The sequence below is a fragment of the Triticum dicoccoides genome, chromosome 2B, assembly GCF_002162155.2.
Source record: "Triticum dicoccoides isolate Atlit2015 ecotype Zavitan chromosome 2B, WEW_v2.0, whole genome shotgun sequence".
NCBI lineage: Eukaryota > Viridiplantae > Streptophyta > Magnoliopsida > Poales > Poaceae > Triticum > Triticum dicoccoides.
The window spans coordinates 220,178,412-220,185,199 of record NC_041383.1 but is presented as its reverse complement, the minus strand read 5'-3'; the positions used below and the strand labels follow the sequence as shown (position 1 = coordinate 220,185,199).

Genomic DNA, 6,788 nt, shown 5'->3' with positions numbered 1-6,788 from the left:
AAAAACAAAAATAAGAAAAAAGAGGATATGAGGGTCCAAGTAGGGTCGAGCCGTATTGTGGACTTTATCTTTGATATGCCTCCATCTTTGCCCATGGTATCTTTAGTGCATAGTTATGTACGCGTGGTACATATGTCGTAATTCGGTTGGGGTTGAGACGGAGGCCGAATTGCTAATCAAGCTCCTGATGAGCTGGACTGTCTTTCTGTGGGGTATTCCGGACTCCTTTGACAGTGTTCGGGGGCTTGACTGCCGATGTGGGATTTGGCTTGATAAGGCCACCCTGTACTTCCGCTGCGAGGGCCGCGGTGTGTTCCTCAGTACGGAGGGAGCGCTCCATGGTTCCATCGACTGTTATAACACCGTGTAGTCCTGGTATCTTGAGTTTTAGATAGGCATAGTGCGGGACCGCATTGAAGCGAGCGAACGTGGTTCGTCCGAGCAGTGCATGATAACCGCTGCGAAAAGGGACGATGTCGAAGATCAAGTCTTCGCTTCGGAAGTTGTCCGGTGAATCGAAGACGACTTCCAATGTGATTGAACCCGTGCAGCGGGCCTCTACACCAGGTATTACTCCTTTGAAGGTAGTTTTGGTGGGCTTGATTCTTGACGAGTCAATTCCCATTTTGCGGACCATGTCCTGATAGAGTAGGTTAGCCGTCCATGAGGACTCGTGACGTGGAATCCATCGATAATTGGGTCGAGGACCAACATGTCCGAACCTCTATGATGAATACTGGTCGGATGGTCTCTATGGTCGAAAGTGATCAGACATGCTGACCATGGGTTGATATTTGGGGCGATTGGCTCTATCGCATAGACGTCCCTTAACGTGTGCTTGCGCTCCCTCTTGGGGATGTGAGTAACGTATATCATGTTCACCATTTTGACCTCGGGGGGAAATTTCTTCTGTCCCCCTGTGTTCGGTGGGCGAGGCTCCTCGTCGTCGTCCTTGCTGGGCGACCCTTTTCCCTTATATTCAATGTTTAACTTACTAGCATGTTTTAAAGACCCAACAACTTCTCTTGGTATGGTTGGCAGGCTTGTCGGGGGTGTCGTGAATCTGGCAAGGTCGATTGAGTATTTCGTCCAGGCTAGATGAACCGTCTTTGTTTCTTTTGAATGGCTTCTTCCGCTGACTGGATTTGGAGCCACTGAATCCAGTATTGACCGTCGTGTCTTCGATATTGTCATTGTTACTTCGACGCTTGTTTTTGTTGCGTCGGGGCCTGCCGTTGCCGTTTCTGGCTTCAGAAGTGCCAGGGTCGCTGGTACTGTTGCTGCTACGGGCTAGCCAGCTGTCTTCACCCACGCAAAAGCGGGTCATGAGTGTTGTGAGGGCTGCCATGGACTTCGGCTTCTCTTGGACGAGGTGTCGGGCGAGCCATTCGTCGCACATGCTGTGTTTAAAAGCTGCTAAGGCTTCGGCGTCCGGACAGTCGACAATTTGATTCTTTTTTAATTAGGAACATGGTCCAGAATTTTATGGCTGACTCTCCAGGCTGTTGGACTATGTGACTGAGGTCATCGGCATCCAGAGGCCGGATATAGGTGCCTTGGAAGTTGTCTCTAAAGGCATCTTCCAAGTCTTCCCAGCTTCCAATAGAGTTTTCTGGGAGGTTGTTTAACCAGTGTCGAGCTGGTCCCTTAAGTTTTAGGGGGAGGTATTTGATGGCGTGTAAATTGTCACCGCGAGCCATGTGAATGTGGAGAAGAAAGTCTTCAATCCATACTGTGGGATCTGTTGTGTCATCGTATGATTCAATGTTTACGGATTTAGACCCTTCTGGGAACTGGTGCTCCATTACCTCATCGGTGAAGCATAGGGGGTGTGCGGCGCCTCTCTATCCGAGGGACAACTACAATAGAATCTGGGCTTGTGATAGAAAAATAGAAAAATGGATCTAGACCATCAGATGCGAAATTGATGGCCCAGATTGGAGTGGAGCAATTTTTTAGCACAATTTGTAAAAAGGTCCCTCCCTGCAAGCTAATTTTGTCCCGCTGTCTTTGTCGTTCAATTCCAAATCACCTACGCAGTGGCAGCACACAAAATCTCCCCCAACAGTGGCGGCGGCGGCGGCCAGATCCCTTCTCCAAGCTGGGTGAGTATGCAGGGTGGAGTTGTTGTACCATTTCTCCGATGGCTCCTTGTCGTTGTGTCGCTGGAGGCGTTGTTTGAGGCAGATCAGATCATACTTCGTTTGATCTGAATCTCCGGCATCAGTCGGTTGGTTGCCTCCTCTCCCTCTCTTCTCTCAAGCTCCAAGATCAGCTCATGTACTCCCCCCCTCGTTGGCAGCAAGCCGGTTGCCAGCTTCCTGGCTTCAACACGGTGATTCATTTTCCTGGTAAATACTCCCAATTTTACTTTGAAGTAAATTTATTCATCCCTGTAGTTCTATTTTCCTTGTTGATGTCAAATCTGCTCATGTGTGAACGATGCACTTTAACTTCGATTTGAAGGTGTGTTGCTACTGTCCTTGGTGGTTTGGTACTCTAATTTGCAAGTTTTGTTTTTGTTGATAAGTACTTTGGAGAACCAAGATGGGAGGTTGAGGGTGATTCGATAGTCTTAGGGTCTCAAACTTTAGGACAATTCACTAAAAAGCTTAGTATCTGCAGTACTGTATACAAGGTCAATAGCTTGACAAGTTGTAAAGAAAGTAATTCATTTTACTAGGCAAAAAAATTGAAATAGAGCCATTTGTGAGCATAACAAAATTTGGATTCATGTTGCTTCGGATTTTTCCACTAATAGCTTCTTCTTATCTTTAAGATGAAAACTATGAAGCTCTTGTCAAATCTTGGACATGTGGATCAGGTAGGTACTACTTTGTTTTATGCATATACAGATATATAGAAGCTGGCTCAGACTACGAGTAAAACAACATCACTAGCATTGTTCCAAAGGGCGGTACCATGAAACAACCATAAAGCTTTTTACTCGTTCCAAGCTCCTTTAGATGTGCAACCAAAGCAACATGATTGATGGCATTAAGCAAGCCAACGAGCAAGAACAGTATTCCAAGTTCCAACAGTAGCCGCGACAAATGAAATAGCTATCAAAGATTAAAGCTGATGATATACATCCATTTTAATTGCAATCTGAGGCACCTTGAGAGCACTGCCAAGTAAAAATGTCGGCATTAGCGCACCAGGACCAACACTATCAGGACAGAACATCGGTGTAAGGAAGTAAAGAATACGCTGATGTACCTAACATTCTGTTAATCCCTTGTGTGATGTTTTTTGCAAAAAAAATGTTTACAGCAGTGGAATCTGTCAATAGTTTGCAGAGATTAATTCCCCAATGCTTATCATTGATGATTCCCGTACACCTAAAAAGAAACAACCGTTCTCTCAAGAGGTACACACACTTTCGAATATTATGCAATATAATTTCTTACCTTTTTCCATGTTAAAGTCCATGATTCAGTCATGTTTGATAGGACAGTATACATCCTTATCATGTCTCATGTACTATTGCAAGCCATAGGTGCCGAACAAGTAGGAGGTAAAGTAAACAACTGAGAGATTTCCATGTCCATGGTTAAAACTATAAGGTCCCTGTTGTGTTCTATTGATGGTCACAACCTGTAATACTCGCTAGATAGGCATTACATGTGGTGAATACCGAATAGTAATTGTATTTAAGTTGGTTATGATAGAAAATGAGATCTCATAAGTGCATAGAAAAGGAGATCTCATAAGTCCGTAGCATGTATTTTTTACTAAATAATTTTTACTGCTAACCATTCTGGCCCTGCAAAGAGAAAAGATTGGTTATTGAGAGAGAGTTGCAGTGGCTGTGGCTGCAGGGTCAGGTGGTGCTGTGATGTGTGCCTCCTCTAGCATCTTTAAGTTCTGCCTTGAGCCCTCGACCTTGCACACACAGACTGCTGGGTGGTCGCGACTGCGCGCCAAACTGATTGTCTCCGCTCCCTGTGTGACGAGATGCCCCTCAGGCCGCCAGGAGGTGGCCGTTGAGCTTGACGTGGCTGCCAGCTGGTTGGCAGGGTTGATTCCTTGATCGGCGATGCACAGCAACGGTGGGTCGGCTATGTCAATGCCTTGATTAACAATGCATGACTTCGAAGTACTCATTTTGCATGCTCTCGTTCTATACTCACTTCCAGTCTTGGGTTTCTTGAATTAACTTGGCCATCGTTCTTGCATGCGTCAGCTAGCAGCTATGCTTCTGATTAAAAAACCTGTATACTCCTCTACTTCAGTTTGTGAGCATGTATACTTCGTAGTAAGTGTTGAATCTATGACACTTACATGGACTTGTGCTAACTGAATCATATTTGTTATGTTTGATCTCCCAGCACAAGAAACTTGATGAGCAAAAAGCACTAGAACTGGAGGCAAAGGCTGGACGCAAGCTAGCAAAATTAATGCAGTTTTTTAATGGCAATGCTTCTTTAGCAGTGATTAGTTTAGTCATTCATACTTAGTCTTACCCATGTTTGGATTTCTTGCATGATATGTGATGTAGCAGAAGCTGCTAGCGAAATCAAATATACTACAGATTTCATGCAATAGATTTTATAAAATTTAGGGAGGAGGCATCAACGAAGTGAAGATTTGAATTTGATATGAGAAACTTGAGGTGGTTACTGCAAAACTCCTGTTTTATATCTAACTGGTTGTAGGGGGTTTTCATAAAAAGTACTATAAGTGGCCTGGGATCCCTCCACTACAATCTGTACCATGCATGTTCAATCCGATGGCCCAGATCCATTTTTTCTATTTTTCTATAACAAGCCCAGATTCTATTGTAGTTGTCCCCCTGTATCGGGCAACGTCACGATGCAGTTCGGATGAAGTCCGTATGCGGTTTTCGGCCCGGATGAGGTTATGCTTGTCGCGCCAGGCCTGATGGCCGTCTTCTCGCGCTGGGACACGCCCCCTTGATCCATAGATTGATCTGGTATGACCGGCTCTATTGTCCAGGTCCTGTCGTAGGTCGTAAGTGTATCCTGCAGCCACTGTCTCTCTGCCTCTATGGCGGGGTGGTGCGGGCTGGTGTTCAGCTTGAGTTGCCGCTCTGTCCCGACCACGTGGTGGTCGGTCAGGTCCGTCGGCAGCATTACGCGTTGGCGGTATAGGCTCCAGGGCCTCATCGTCGAATTGGGGTAGCAGCTTGCGGTTCGGGTAACTTTTAGTTGGGCGTTCGAGGTCGTATTCCTCGGCTGCCAGGACATTAGTCCATCTATCATTGAGTAAGTCCTGATCAGCTTAGGGCTGCTGCTTCTTCTTTTTCAGGCTTCTTGTAGTGGCTATTAGTGGGCGCTTAAAGCGCTCTTGTTCGAGGGGTTCCTCTGGCACGATGAAATCTTCGCCATCGAGGCTCTCGTCCTCTTCGGAGATTGGTAGGTAGTTACTATCCTCCGAGCCCTTGTTCGCGACGGGATCGCCGGGGTTAACTTGCCCATCCTCCCAATCATCATGTTCGGATGTTGGCTTGATAGGGGCTTCTTGTTCTTCGGCGTTCTCCGGAGTATTATTGTCTCCGGTGCCGGTATTGCTGTCTTTTTCGCGACACGGTTTTGAGCGGCGCCGCTGACGTCGATGCTTTGGTGGTGCCTTAGAAGGCTTGTTCTCGGCTGGATCCTTCCCACCATCACCGTCATCCTCTTTGGGTGTGTCCACCATGTACATGTCGTATGTGGAAGTGGTCGTCCAGCGTTCGGTGAACGGTGGGTTCTGGTTCTTCTCATCTCCAGCATCGTCGTCCATACTGTCGATGTCTTCAGAATCGTAGTCGAGCATGTCGGTTAAATCCTTGACAGTGGCTACGAAGTGGGTGGTGGGTGGAACGTAAAATTCCCCGCTCTCAGCCCCTAGTATGGGCTAGGCATAGTTCGGTAGTGATTCTTCTGCAATGGCAAGAGATCACATTAAGTCCAGGGCCTCGTTTAAGAGCGAGGTTTGGGCGGGGAAGCGAGAGTCCGTGGAGTTGGGCGGGACAAAAGTTCCCTGATCGAGCTCACTTGACGCGGACCTCGAGAGTTCAGAGCTAGTGTCCGGAGGCGAGTTCGGCTTCATGATGATAAAGGGAGCCTGGCATAACTCTGGGCATGCGAGTGACGCGATCCCCTCTGGTTCTCCGGTGTCAAGCTCTATAGCTCCAGGGGGTCCGGTGGGCTTTAAACTCCCGTCTTCGGACCTGGTGATGTGCTCCGGATCTAAGGCCAGAGCGGTGGTTGGGGCCGCCTTGGAAGATCAAGTCTCCTCGGATATCAGCGACATAGTTCAGATTTCCAAAACTGATCAGATGACCAGGGGCATGGATGTCGATCTGCTCCAGATGGCCAGTCAAGTTGGCGCGCAGTGCGAAGCCGCCGAATATGAAAATTTAGCTGGGGAGAAAGGTCTCCCTCAAGGCGGTACTGTTGTAGATGATCAGCGGAGCCATCGAGGCTTCTAGTGACGGTGCAGTGGAACTCTCAATGAAAGCACCAATGTCGGTGTCAAAACCGGCAGATCTCGGGTAGGGGATCCCGAACTATGCGTCTAAGGATCGAAGGTAACAGGAGGCAGGGGACACGATGTTTACCCAGGTTCGGGCCCTCTTAATGGAGGTAATACCCTACTTCCTGCTTGATTGACTTTGATGAGTATAGGGGTTACAAGAGTTGAACTACCTCGAGATCGTAATGGCTAAACCCTAGATGTCTAGCATGTATGATTATGATTGCCTCTACGGACTAAACCCTCCGGTTATATAGGCACCGGAGGGGACTAGGGTTGTACAAAGTTGATTTACAAAGGAAGGAAAC

General features: G+C 47.4%; 1 long non-coding RNA gene across 1 annotated transcript; it reads left to right on the top strand.

Annotated features, from left to right (window-relative positions):
• Positions 1-2,022: 2,022 nt before the first annotated feature.
• LOC119367589 lies at positions 2,023-4,602 on the top strand. Its single transcript, XR_005176354.1, has 3 exons — positions 2,023-2,351; positions 3,807-4,052; positions 4,332-4,602. It is a non-coding gene; the product is annotated as an uncharacterized LOC119367589 (long non-coding RNA).
• The last annotated feature ends 2,186 nt before the right edge of the window (positions 4,603-6,788 follow it).